This window comes from Arabidopsis thaliana, chromosome 5 (assembly GCF_000001735.4).
Source record: "Arabidopsis thaliana chromosome 5, partial sequence".
NCBI lineage: Eukaryota > Viridiplantae > Streptophyta > Magnoliopsida > Brassicales > Brassicaceae > Arabidopsis > Arabidopsis thaliana.
Window position 1 is genome coordinate 13,319,039 of NC_003076.8, and position 14,184 is coordinate 13,333,222.

A 14,184-nucleotide genomic window follows, 5' to 3' on the forward strand; every position below is an offset into this window, starting at 1 on the left:
AAGAACAAGCTAGAGGTGAGGTTTGAAATCGGGGACTCAGAGCCAAAGCACTAGATAAACCAAATGAAATCAATGTCCAAGTTGATAGTTCTAAGCTGCGATATGATCGAATTCTACTGAAAAACTTTAGCCATGCCTTACTATCAATCAATCCGACTCATATGCTCGACCTACACATGTTTTCAAATCTACCAATCCCTTTAACATTCATTAGTTCTGGAACGTGAATCAAGCAATGCATCATCAATGAACTCATTTGGCTAAGGTAAAAGGTCAAGAGACAAAGATGGTCCCTTACAGAATAGGCTTCAGTAACAGGGGATCTCTCAAAAAATGATTAAGCTTTAGTAGAATGCTAAAGGTAAGTCCCAAGCTATGCATGCAGAGATAAAATCCCATCTACCTAGAGTATATCAGATGAAGCTTTAATGGTAATCCCATCTCCAATCCCAGTATAAGAACTTACCTCTACCCTTTGCATTCATGAATCCTTTAAGCCCTTTTTCTAATCATTCTTTTCTTTTCTCTTAACTCTAGGAAAAGCTTTCTCAACACTTTGATACATCTAGCGGATTTGGATTTCTTTAACAACTAAGGTTCCTGTTTTTAACATTTTAAAACCGAGGGCTTTTGCCCATCTTCAATAGCTAACAAGAACTCTTTCTTTTTTTTACAAATCCCAAAACCTTTACTAGACTTTTTCTGCTTCTTTAGCTTACTTCACCTAGAGTCTTTTACCTTTTCTCATCAATGAATCAACCCCTTTTTTTTCTTTTAAACACATCCCAACCTAAAGTATAAGCGCCCACCCAGTCCTATCTAGTCCAAAAAATGCGAACTAGAACTACATGAGACACTATCTCTGTCGTTACGAACCTAACACTTTTTACCAAGCTGAATCGGAATAAGACCTCACAAACCCTCACGAGTGATATAAGGCTTGAAAAAAAGTCTAGGTTTGGGTTCGGGTTAACTGCTCTAATAAGGAGAGTCAGCTACTTGGATTAACAAGAGTGATCAAAATGAATAAGAAAATCCAAGTATTTTAGGGTATCCATGAGTTCAAATTTGATGCAGACATGATAATTAAAGATCAAATTCAGGTTCAAATTGATAGGGAATGGTATCAGATCATGACAGTGTGGTCGAGTAGAGCAATCTAGGCATGGTTCAGTTTTCTTTCAAATTCATTCACTACGCAACACACAACTAACAACGAGGGCACTGAGTTAATCCGGTGAACCAAAATGCTTACAAGGCTATCTCATCATTATCCCCTATGCATATGCAACAATCCTAAATGAAACACTCTAGACTTGATCCTAAATGTAATGCAACTACATGAACACTCTTTTTTTGTGAAATCATTTTCTGAAATTTTTAATTTTTTTTTGGTTTTTCTATGCCTTAGATGAATGCAGACTTAAAAATATATACAATGCAACATACTTCCTGAGCCCTCCCCCAAACTTAAATCACACAGTCCACTGTGTGAATAAACTTGGAAGAGAGTACTCAGGACAAATCCAATCACTGAAACAAAATAAAGAACAAATCACAAGAGATGATATAATATAATGGTGAAGTGAGGCGCTTACCTCAGTCGAATAATGAACGAAGTTGGTAGTCAATGGCTGCCTGTGATTGCTCCCAAGCCATAGACGAACCGCCATGTTCCGTATCAGCTCCAGCATGTGGGTACTCGATCTCATCAGCTCTGTGGCGGCCAGCACCGCTCTGAGGATACTCGACCTCTCTTCTTCTATTGCGGCCAGCACCGCGGTCGCGTAAACTACGAGACTGCAGAAGTCGTCTGCTCCTGCTGCTAGATCGAGTGAGTGTCGTTCTCCTATTCTTCCTAGATTCACGAGGCTCGAATGATGAATGCCTCGCAGGGACATGCAGAATCTTCTGCTCTCTAGGCTCGGGCGCGTCATATCTCCTCGAAGGCATGTCCTGAGGGAGCTGTCATTGCGGAATAGTTGTAGTGGAAGAGGAGCAGCTGATCTTGTCCTTCAGAAACTTGATAGCCCTGAGGCACTTGGCGAGTAACTTATCCTGTTTCTTGCACCACTTCTGCAGCTTGCTGTTGTTCCTGTGAGCTTCGCTCAAACTCTTGCTTTTCCTCGCTGGAGGTATATGCTCACTGAAATGATACATGCTCGTGTCAAACTCCGCCTCATCTATATCATATGTCTCATCAACATCTTCTATTGTAGCTCCTTCGGTGTGACTAATCTCCTCAGTTGGCGGACTGCCCTCGAAATAAAGATCTTCAAGCGCAGGCTTGAAGTCAATGTTCCTGCCCTCGAGAATCCTAGTAGCGTAAATGCAGGGGAAAAGAATGTTGGCGATTCTAATCGATGAATGCTCGAACCTGTAGCGGTGAAAGTCGCCAACCATGTCAAACTCAGAGAACTCACATCGGCGCAAGTGATCCAAGTCCATCATTCTCGGTGCTAACCCTACTTCCTTGAGCGGAACTCCACAAACTTTCAGAATTGGCGTCACAACGCCACCCACGCATAGTGCTCCTCTTACCTTCTTCTTGCCGTTTGTCAGCGCCCACTTCATGTACCCACACAGATGGATCAACAGAGGCATTACTGGTGGTGAGTCGTTAAGATCTCCTCTCAGGACATTCTTTCCTTTTGTAAGGCGGAGAATCCCTATAAGCGCTGAATCTATCATCTTCATGTCTGTGTTAGACACGGTGCCTGTAGACTCCCTGGAGTAAAAAACATTGGCAACCGAGCGCTGAAAGTAGCGAATCACAGGACTCCGGATTTGGTTGCTCTTGGACCGCGTCGAGTTTAGCGGTAGATTGTTCCCAATAGTAGCCCACAAATCCTTAAGCTCTTCCCTGTCAAACCTGGGGTTGGTTCCCTTTCCACTAGGGAAACCAAACAGTTCTTCCAATTTCTTGATCTAAATCTGGTACCGCTGTTCATCCACTAAGAACGTCAAGAAGCCTAACCCCATGGTATCCAGCTCAAAGTCTGTGAGTCCCTCATACATTTCCACTTGCAGTGTGGAAAGAAACTCGATTGTCTCCTCCTTATCAGATGACACTTCTCGAACAGATGCTGCACGTCCTCCAGTAACCCCAACTGGGCTAAAGTCTCATATCAGGGATACCTCGTTCCCCAGAAGTCATTCATCTCAAAGAATCTGATATACTCCTCCACTGTAACCTCGTCGGATTTGTTCAGTAGCTTCGTCTCCTTGCGCCATGACTCTGGCTCATACTCAGTTTTGATATCCTCATCAATCAGCTCATATCTACTCGACATCGCCCTCTTTCCTCTAGCGATTTCAGCTCTTCTTTGATTACGTCGAGCTGCAGAGCGTTCAAATTCATCCCTATAGCTCTCGTAAACATGTTGCTCTCACTCCGGTCTAGTGGACCAGGACTTAGCTTCATCCACATTATAATCAGGGTCCATAGAGGATTTTCCACTGTAGTTACTCATGATGAAACCTAAAAACAGACGAAACTCAAAGATAAACGTTAATATGTTAGTAATAGCAAAACCAAAAACACAATCTAAACCAGCGTACCGGTCGAGTAAACCGGTTGAGTGAAACTGTCGGTTTTGACTTTTTTTTTCTTTTTTTTTTTACTTTGAGAGTTGTTGGTCGAGTGTATGGTGAACAAGAGCGGGTGTGGAGATGGTAGCACCGTGGTCGAGTGTTGAATGTGTAGAGGGAAACGCGGTCGAGTGGCGGTGGTTGAGCTTCACTCTTCTTCTCTTTGACAATCGAGTGAGCTTTTAAATGGCAATGGTGGAGCGAGACGCACGGTGGTCGAGTAAGGGAGATGATGAAGATGGTGAGGAGAGATCGAGTGACTATGAGTGGCAAGAGAGACGAGGTCGAGTTTGGTTGCTGAATCGAGTGAACTGGTGATGAGTGAGAGGTGATGACAAGCTTTCGTGGGGGATGAGAGCAGCGGTGTTGGAAACGATGAAGAGATGAGGAGCTTGAAGGTGATAAGTGTTCAGCGGTCGAGTATGTCAAGCTTTAATGGAGGAGAAAACGATTTGATTGGTTGATGGTGAAGGTGGTCGAGTGGTTAAGAGCTAGAAGTGGTGAAGCCGGCTTGGTGGTAGAGGTCGAGTGAGTGAAATGGAGAGCTCGAGTTGTTTCCTTGGAGAGAGGGAGCAGGCGGTGACGATGGAGAGGCGGTGAGAAGCGGCGAGCTCGAGTGATATCGCGAGGTCGAGTATGTTGAGAGATGGCGATGAGAGCGATGAAGCCGAGTAAGTGAGAGAGCGGGCGGTGGTCGAGTGAGAGTTGTGAGGGAAAGCGATGGCGGCTTGTTGTGTCTTTTGGATGCAAGAATGAGAAGAAGAGGTCGAATATATGAAGAGAGAAAGTGATGGGGTCGAGTGGTGATGGATGGATGATGATGGCGTTGAAGACAAGTGATGGAGAGAAGAAGGGGATAGATTTCGTTATCACCTTGTAGGGAGCGTGGGAGACATGGCAGCAGCAGTGGGTCCCTCATCTGTCTCTTTGTTTTGAATCATTACTCTATCTTCACTAGGAAAATCTCAGGAAATCCTACAATCATCTCTAAACTTAATGAACTCTCTGTAAGACTCTGTAGCTTCTGTTGGTCGAGTAAAATGATGATTTAAATTTTTTTGAGTTTTTAAACATCACTCATACTCGACCAATGTACTCGATCTCTAGGCCATAAGTAGAGTAAAAGTTTTGAATTTTTACTCTACCTTCACGTTATTCTTTTTTTTTTTTCCTGAGAACCACAAACACAACTAAAACAAATCAAAAATAACAAGAAAGTAAAAATTATTTACAAGGATAATCATGGGACTTCCTCCCAAGGGAGCTTGTTTAAAGTCTCTAGCTTGACTCCTCACACTTATCAAGAAGAAAGTGAATGATAGAGAGGGTCTGCATAATCCTCTCTGATATCATCATCATACTCAACGTCTTCCCTAGAGAGGTCTCCAGCAGAATACTTAATTCTCATTTCTTCAAAATAAGCTTCTTTCTCTTCTGGAGGGTAATCTGTCTCTTCAGACCATCTTGAAGTGAACTTTTTTCTCGGGATAGTGTTAATCCCGCCTTTAGGTTGAGTTTCCTTCTGCATCTGATTCAGCTTACTCCTAAGTTCCTCAACAGAGTGAGCTAGCCTCTCTATAGTTTCTTTTTGCTTATCAGACCTCTTTTTAAGCTTTTTTTATTTTCTCAGTCTCATACCCTTCTCCTGGGATCACTCTATAGTCTTTAGAGGTTTTTTCATCTTCTGTTGACTCTTGTGGAATTTTGTTGATGTCAAACTGCAACTTGTTGTGCTTTCCAAGGTTGAGACTTATTTTCCCTTCCCTGACATCTACCACGTCTCCCACTGAAGCTAAGAAGGGTCTTCCCAGGATTAAGGGATCCTTATGCTCAACTTCCATATCCAGCACCACGAAGTTTGTAGGGACTTCTACTCCATTAATCATGACTGGTAGATCTTTCAGCATGCCGAAGGGTTTTCTGTAAGACCTATCTGCAAGGATCAAAGTCAGGTCACAAGGTTTATACTGAATAAACTCTAACCTTCTTGCAACAGAGAGTGGCATTAAGCTGACAAAGGCTCCGAGATCGCAAAGACAATCGCTAAAAGCTAATTCCCCAATGGAACATGGTAGAGTGAAAGATCCAGGATCTTCTAAGTTTTTTTGAACAATCCTCTTATCAGCAGCTCGAGATGGAGTGGCATCACTTTCATCATCTAAATCTTGATACATATTGATCCTTTCCAGTATCAAATTTCTCACATCTTTGTGAGGATCATGAATCAGGTAGAGAACTTCCATCAGTGGCATCACTGCTTCAATCTCGTCCAGCTGCTTTGTTGCAGCAGACTTGTATCTCTCCATCCACGCTTTCCTGAATGTCCACGGAAGAGCACGTGAGGGTAATGGAGTAGGTTTGAATCGTTTCACTATTCTCTTGATAGTGGCGGCCTTCTCTTCCGAGGTGGATTGAATGAGATGGCGAAAACCATCAGAATGGTTGAATTCAACAACAGAGACTTCAATCTGAGTAGAAGCCTCCCCTTCTTGAACATCATTGTCCCCAATGATTAAATCAGGGACATGTCGAGTTGGTAGCTCTCGATCATGGCAGATGGTGATGGCGTGAGCAGTTGCATACTCCTTTGGATTCTGTATTGACTTCCCAGGAAGTCCTGTAACTTTAGGTGCAGAGGTAGATGCTGATTGGCCTTCTAAGTATCTGACTTTGGTATTCAATGCCTCCATTTTGGCATTCAGGTCAGCTTATGGTGCAATTCAGATAATTTCTTAGCAATTTCCATCGAGTTAGATGCTTGTCCCTGTAGCAGATGTTGTACCATGTGTTTCATTTCAGCATCAGGAGCAGCAGGACCTTGGTTTTGCTGAGGTGCAAACCCAGGTGGTGGTGGTTGCTGGTAGTTCCCCTGAAATTGTTGCTTGGGAACGAAACCTTGGTTGTAGGGAACAAAAGGTTTGTTCTGACCTTGTTGTTGCTGTGGAGGATATACTTGGTCTTGTGGATTAGCAACGTTGGTGCTGCGGTAGGAGAGGTTGGGGTTGTTGGTTTTGAAGTTGTTATACCCTTTGTAGCCACTCTGGTTGTTGTTGATGTAGCTGACCTCTTCTAACTGGTTATCCTCCCCATCTTAGACTTGATATTGCTCGTCATCAACAAGGAAGTGCACATGCTTCTGCTGGCTAAGAAGAATCATGTCTAGCTTGTCATTCAGCGCTTTGATCTCCTTCCTGTGTTTGTCATCAGAGTCAGTTGTGCTTCTGACGGTCCTATCGCAGTCGTCGTTGTAATTACCATCTGATTGAGCAAGGTTCTCAACCAATTCCCAGCCTTCTTCAACATCTTTGTTCTGGAAATTCCCATTGCTGGCGGTATCCAGAAGCATTCTGATGCGTTGTAAAACTCCTCTATAATGAGTGCTGAGCAGAGAGGCATTAGTGAAGCCATGATGAGGGCATTGGTTGGTATAACCCTTAAAACACTCTCATGCTTCACAGAAGCTTTCACCAGCTTTCTGTAAAAAGCCGGAGATCTCATTTCTGAGTCTTGCAGTTCTGGCGTTGGAGAAGAACTTTGATAGAAAAGCCTTCTTGCAATCATCCCAGGTGGTGATTGAGTCATGGAGCAGATTCTTCTCCCAGATGTGTGCTTTGTCGCCCAAGGAGAATGGAAACAAACGGAGCTTGAATCCGTTTTCACTGACACCATTGATTTTTGTTAGGTTGTAGAGCCTATCGAATTCATCAAGGTGGTCGAGTGGATCCTCCATTGGCAAACCAGAGAATTTGTTTCCCTGAATCATCGAGATGAGACCACTCTTAATCTTGAAGTTGTTGTTCTGGATAGCAGGAGGTGCAATTCCTTTCTTCTAACGATGGTCCCTTGGTGCATCTCCAGCACCAATGTTGACATGGCCATTTTGTTGATTCTTTTCGTCAGTCATCGAGTGGTTGTTGGGGCAAAAGGTTGACTATGTTTCTCCTTTCTCTGAGTTCGCGAGCTATGCGGTCGATGTTATCGTTGAAAAGGAGGTTCTGATTGCCTGTTGATCGAGTTTGCATACAGCAGAGGTGTACCTAGATCAAAAAGACAACAAGAAAAACACACAGTTAGCAACCGATTTGAAAATTGAAAAAGAACTTGATCTAAGCAAGTTTGAAATCTCAAATGTAACACACAAACACCCAATTGGCAACGGCGCCAAATTGATAATAGGTTTTTAGTCAATTATCCTAAACCACCAATCATGTCGTTGTAGTATTTTAGGTGTCAATCCAAATGGGTGTGATGCTAACAATCAAGTTGTGATCAGAAGTCACTAAATCAAGCCAAGCAATAACAGATTTTGGTGTGTTCTAGCAGTCCTAAGTGAGCATGCAGAAAACAGAAAATCAAGTAGAAACAAGAAAACACTCGACCAACACAGCTCGATGCAGCTCAACACAGGGTGTGGTCGAGTGACAGGTCGAGTAACAGACATAAAATGTAACAGGGATACTCGACTCCAGAGTCTGTTGCCAGACAACTGGGTGGTCGAGTATCAGGTCGAGTAACAGCAAAGAATTGCAGGGACTAAGCAACAGATGACAAGATGCAGTAAACAACGGTAAAGTAAATAATAAAATCAATCAGATAAAGAATTTCCGAGGATGGAGTAATTGAGTAGTTTCGTTTCCTCAGTTTACAGGTGATTGACATGCTCAATAAACTATCCCTACACAACAAGTTCATTAACCAAATCTAAGTGCCACCGCAATAGAGACCCTCAAGTTAACCTAGTCTCAGACTCAATCACCATTGACGAGAGCTAACCTAACAGGCATTACGAATCAACAAGTTAAAGCCAAAACGCTCCCTGCAACCAATACCTTGGTACAGGGTCACGAATCTCTGGAATTAGTGGTTCAGACATTTCAGCGAACACCTTTTGGGCGTGGAAATGTCTGGGCTCAAATTCCAGTTGATCAGAAATCTATAGGCATTAAGAACAACTAACCCAGAAGAGATCTATCAATCAAACTCAACCACCTAGCATACTGAGATTCTAAACTACTCTAACCCATCCTCAGAAACCTATTCACTACTCAGACATCATTGTAGAAAACATAAACGTTGAATGAAATGAAAACATGATAACAACAGTGTAATAGCAAGGTGAAAACAGGATGAACAACAATAAACAAAATCAAGAACAAATACTGAATACTGAATAGATAAAGAGAAATTCGGATTACAAAAGGTCAAGAACACAGTGTCTACGGAATAAAACTTAGAAAAAACTTGTTCTCGAAAATGTAAAGTACATGCTACTTATAGCAAAATATTCTGAAACCCTAATACACAAAATGACGCAGTATTGGGACGGATTAAAAACTGTACTCGACCCAGGTGGTCGAGTGAGAGGTCGAGTGATAAGCTGGAATCTTCTTTTCTTCCTTGTGCTCGAGTGTCTGGTTGAGAGCGGAATGGAGAAGACTCTAAAGCTCGACATCGAGTATGTAGTTGAGTGGTGGTGATGGTGATACTCGACTTCCAGGTAGAGTGGTGTGATCAAGTGATGGTCAGGTGGTGGAGGTGAACACAGTCGACCTGGCGGTCGAGTGAATTGATCGAGTGACTCTTGTGGGGGTACTCGGCCAGGGGGTCGAGTGATGAGGTGAAGTGGTGAAGTCCTATACTCGACCAGGTGGTCGAGTGGTGTGTTGAGGTCGTGAAGCGTCTACTCGACCTGGAGGTCGAGTGGTTTGGCATGATCAGGTCCGCTTCTTCCAATTAGCTCGTCAACAGCTCCGAATCACTTGAAAACAACACAAATATGCCACATGCATGCAAAACTATCCTAAACATACAAAGTGATGACAAATGATGAGAAATGGTATAAAACAATGATGATATGGTGCTAAAGTGATGACAAATGGATGCTCAAAATATGCAAAATACACAGTTATCATTGGCTAACCCAGATTCCTGCAACAGTGCATTCATCATTTCTTTTAGAGTTCGATTCTTTCGTTCCGCAAAATGCATTGAATGGCTCATTATATTCTCATCCTCTATCACTTCGAACTATTTTTATAGTTCTCTGAAGTTGATTTTCTACTTCGAGTGTAAATTCTTTGAATTTTACCAGAGCTTCATCCTTGCTATGTAATAGATATACATAATAATATCTTGTGCAATCATCTATGAAGGTAACAAAAAATTTCTTACCACCTCTAGTTTGCACATATTTCAAATCACATAAGTCTGTGTAAATTAAACCTAGAGGTTCAGTTGTTCTTTCAACTCGTGGTGAGGGAGTTTTAGTGAGTTTTGCCTGTACACATAGTTCACATTTTTCTTGGTTAGTTTTGAATTTCGGAATTAAATTCATAGGTTCAGTTGTTCTTTCAACTCGTGGTGAGGGAGTTTTAGTGAGTTTTGCATGTACACATACTTCACATTTTTCTTGGTTAGTTTTGAATTTCGGAATTAAATTCATGTTTTGCATTTTTCGCATTATTTTATAATTCACATGTCCTAAACGTTCATGCCAAGTAGTAAACGATTCAACCAAGTAAGTAATAGGATTTTCATTCATTTCCACAACAGAAGCAGAAGCTACATTTTTTGGAAAGACTGTCATTACAGACATTTTGACTAGTCCACCTTTAACAAAACCCTTTCCAGAGATGAGATTCTTCCGCATGTCAGGTACATGCTTCACGTTTTGCAGAGTAAGCTCACGTCCCAAGTTAGCTTCAGAACCACTTTGCCCTTACCTTCAATCATAGACATCGCTGTGTTGCCCATGAAGAGTTGTTCGTTTGACTTGTTCTTCACATAGGTGGAGAACATGGTCCTATCTGTGCAGATGTGTGTGGTGCAACCAGTGTCGTAGTACCACTCCACTTGGTTGTCGTCCACCATGTTACATTCAGTGACCACTGCAACCATATCCTCTTCAGTTAGGTTTGCCTGGCTCTTGACATCCTTGGCTTTGCTCTTGCAAACATCACCCTTGTGTCCAATCTTTCCACAATGATGACACTTTCCTTTGAACTTCCGCTCAGGATTGCTCTTCTTGAAGTTTGTTGTCGATGAAACCTTCAAGTTCTTCTGAGGAATAGAGAACCCTTTTCCCTTGCCTTTCAGCTTGGCCTTATGCTCAGCTACATTAACATCATGCCCTTGATTCTGAGCACCCGCGTGAGCCCCATAATTGTTGCCTTCAATCATCAACCTTCGGACGAGATCATCAAAAGTCATTGCCTTACGTTTGAAGTTAAGGTAATTCTTGAAATCTAACCAGCCCGGTGGTAGCTTCTCGATCAAGCAATTCGTCTTGAAGACGTTGCAGATCGACATCCCTTCCAACTCTATCTCTTGAGAGATACGTTGAAGAGCCTCCACCTGTTCCATGATTGGTTTGGAGTCCACCATCTTGAAATTCAGAAACTTTGCAGTTGAGAATCTTTGCATTCCAGACTCATCAGTCTTATACTTGTTCTCTAAAGTTAGCCACAGTGTTTTGGAAGACTTGGCCTTGTTGTAGAGGTCAAACAGATCGTTCACCAAACGGTTCAGGATCAGACCTTTGCAACAATAGTCACCTTGAGCCCAGGTATCCATACCTCCAACCGTATACACATATGTGGTACCTTGCGGAACTATTGGTGGATCCTCTGTGAGGTACCTTTCCATGTTTATGCTGACCAAATAGTAGCGCATCTTTTCTTGCCACGTTTGAACCCAGATTTACCATCAAACAAGTCTGGCATCATCCCTTGGGAAGCAGAGGATGGTATGGTAGTGTTGGTTGAATCATTAGCGAACAGATTTCGACGCACATTATCCATACCAGAATCGGTGATCTGTGTCTTTTCAAGCTCTTTCGCAAGGTGCAAAGCTACCTCATCCGGGGTCTCAACAACTGTGGTGTTGCCAACGATCTTGCTGTTGGTGTTGATATCAGTCATTCGGTTCACAAAAAAAAAGATCTGATTAGTATATTAACCAAAAAATTCGCTTAAGAAGCGTTCGCAGAAACTTGTTTTGCAAATTTCACCGATATCAGTCATTCTGTTCACCGAATTAGTTTTGCAAACTCGCTTAAGAAGCATTCGCAGAAACTTGTTTCGCGTTTCCCAAACTCCTCAAGTATGAGTGTTCGTGGAAACTAGAGAAGTTTATATAAGAAACTGTTCACAACAATCGCTACGTAGCGTTTGCGAAGCAGTTTAGAAAGAGGAGAAAGAAAGAAGTAATAACGTTCTTCTATAAACCTTCTACGTAAGCACCCAAAGATGATAGCGGAAACAATTTTTAGAAGATTTTGAAATCGTTTTAAAAAATTCGAAAATTTCTCAATCCGTCTAGAGCGATAAGCTAAAAGCGGATTTATTGAATTAAGATTGTAGGAGCCCAAAAACCGAATTGAGAAACAAGTACGAATTTTATTAAGATAACAATAACAATAAAATTACAGTAACAGTAATTAAGGACAGAAAGTAAATCACGGAGGCAAGATATGATATCTTTTTCCTTAATTCAATAAATCGGCCGTACGTGCTTTTTGGACATCACGATTTTTGAATCCCAGGATACAACCGATCACGAACTAATACCCGAGCACACAAGTATTAGACTCAAGCGAACTAGATCTACGATATACTCTCGAAACTACTAAACTAAGAACTTACTTTTAAGAAGCAAGAGAGAGAGAGGAGAGACTTTAGAATTTAGAGTGTTTTGTGTTTGAGAGCTTGAGAAATAATGAGACGCTGGATCTCTTTATATAGTAGAGGGGGATAAGATTTGTGAGAATATTTTCAGGATATGCATGATATATTTTGAGATTATCCTGAGAATATTCTGAGACTATCCTATTCTGAGAATATTTTGAGACTATCCTGAAAATATTTCCATAAGATTCAACTCAGCAAGCCCAATAACTCACAAGCATGACGGGCCGCAAGCCCGACAGCCCTTGAGCCGATGACGGGACGTCCCGACAACCCGCAGCCCGGCTCAGCTTGGTTTTGTTTGGTTCGGTCCGGTTTGGCCCAAGTGTCCCACTTTACACCCTTATTTCTCATTCAATACAACTCCGTTTTTGACGTATGAGTATACCATTTTGTAAAACTCTTTACCAGCTTTCCAATGCACTAATCACCCGACAAATCCGTTCAGCCGTTTGGCCGGAATTTGGCCGGAAACTCACCGGAAAAAATTTGTCAAAAAAGTTCGAACATCAACTTCAACTCATCATCCATTTTATTATCAGGTTTCTTTGTTTAAGAGATTTTTTCAATCACTTACAAACTGAACCAATTACCTGGACGCTTGAATAGACCCATGAACCAATGATCCCATGGTCGAGTTTTGATCAACAGAAAAAGCCAGAGAGCATCTTACTTAAGTTCAGAGTTTTACATTTTTTCTTATGTTTTCAGATGTCTTCCGTAATGTAATCTCGGTGTTTAAAAATCTGTTTCGTCTATCTGTTGGCTTTCCAAACAACTTCAGGGTTTTACTGCCAATTCTGCTAAAGAAGTCAGCAAATCTAAAGACTCATCATCAAGGTAATGCATTAGAAAGTTGGAGCATATGAAGCGATTATAATAAAAACGATAATCAATGATAAGGTGAAATTAAATCTAAATTGTCTTTCCTCTTGTTTGTACCGAGGTTGTAACAATAAATAACTAAGGGGTTTGGGGAGAACGGAGTAACTTCTTTATTAATGACGAACGGAAAGACAGTAATTAACAGAACGGAAAACCGTAAGTACAGAACGGAGAACCGAAAGTACAAGTCGGAAAACTAATATTAATGGTCGGAAAACCTGAAAATACAGAACGGAAAACCAAAAAGTAAGAGATAAAGAGCTAGGCAACAATTCTCTCTTAAATTCTCTAAGTGGTGACTTAGGTTCTCCAATCCCTTCTTAGTAGTGGATCTCCTCTTATTTATAGGCAAGAAGCTGATCTAGGGTTCTCTTAGTCTCTCTTGCGATATCTCCGTTTTGCCCTTCTGAATTTATCAGGCTGGGCCGAGCCGTGATGGGCCGAGCAGTCATTCTGATGGGCCGTTGTTCTGATGGGCCGTTCTTCCTTGTTAGGAGCCTTATTGACTTGTTCTATTTGTGTTTGGGCCGAATTGGGCATAGAGGGCAAAGCCCGTATCCCATAATTAGTCCCCCCCGAGTTCGTCGAGAGAAGGTTTCTTGCGATTGGCGAATATTTTTCTGAAACCGGAAACATGCCAATTTGGCCCGAACCAAAGAAAAATTCTTTGTTTGAGCAAGTGTGGATTTTTGCAAGAGTCGGAGAATCGCAATAGGTGGAAAGATATATGCTCGTTTGAGAGCTCGACGATCTTCGAAGATAGATGATTGTAGGAGAGCTTGACTATCTTCGGAGATAGGCGCTCGTGGGAGAGCTGGAAGATCTTTGAAGATAGGCGCATGCGAGAGAGCTTGAAGATCCTGAAGAAAGGTGCTCATGGGAGAGCTTGATGAGTTTGGAGATAGTCGCTCGTGGGAGATCTATAAGATCTTCTGAGATAGGCGCTAGCAAGAGTGTCTGACGATCTTGGAGATAGGCGCTCGTGGAAGAGCTTTAAGATCTTTGGATGTATGTGCTCGCAGGA

General features: G+C 42.1%; 3 pseudogenes across 3 annotated transcripts; all 3 read right to left on the reverse strand.

Moving 5' to 3' along the window:
- Nucleotides 1-1,478: 1,478 nt before the first annotated feature.
- Nucleotides 1,479-7,613, reverse strand: AT5G35057 (annotated as a pseudogene; the record flags this gene model as incomplete). The annotated part of the gene is made up of 1 exon: nucleotides 1,479-7,613.
- Nucleotides 7,614-8,775: 1,162 nt separating this feature from the next.
- Nucleotides 8,776-9,345, reverse strand: AT5G35061 (annotated as a pseudogene; the record flags this gene model as incomplete). The annotated part of the gene is made up of 1 exon: nucleotides 8,776-9,345.
- A 29-nt stretch (nucleotides 9,346-9,374) lies between these two features.
- On the reverse strand, nucleotides 9,375-11,510 carry AT5G35065 (annotated as a pseudogene; the record flags this gene model as incomplete). The annotated part of the gene is made up of 1 exon: nucleotides 9,375-11,510.
- Between the last annotated feature and the right edge of the window lie 2,674 nt (nucleotides 11,511-14,184).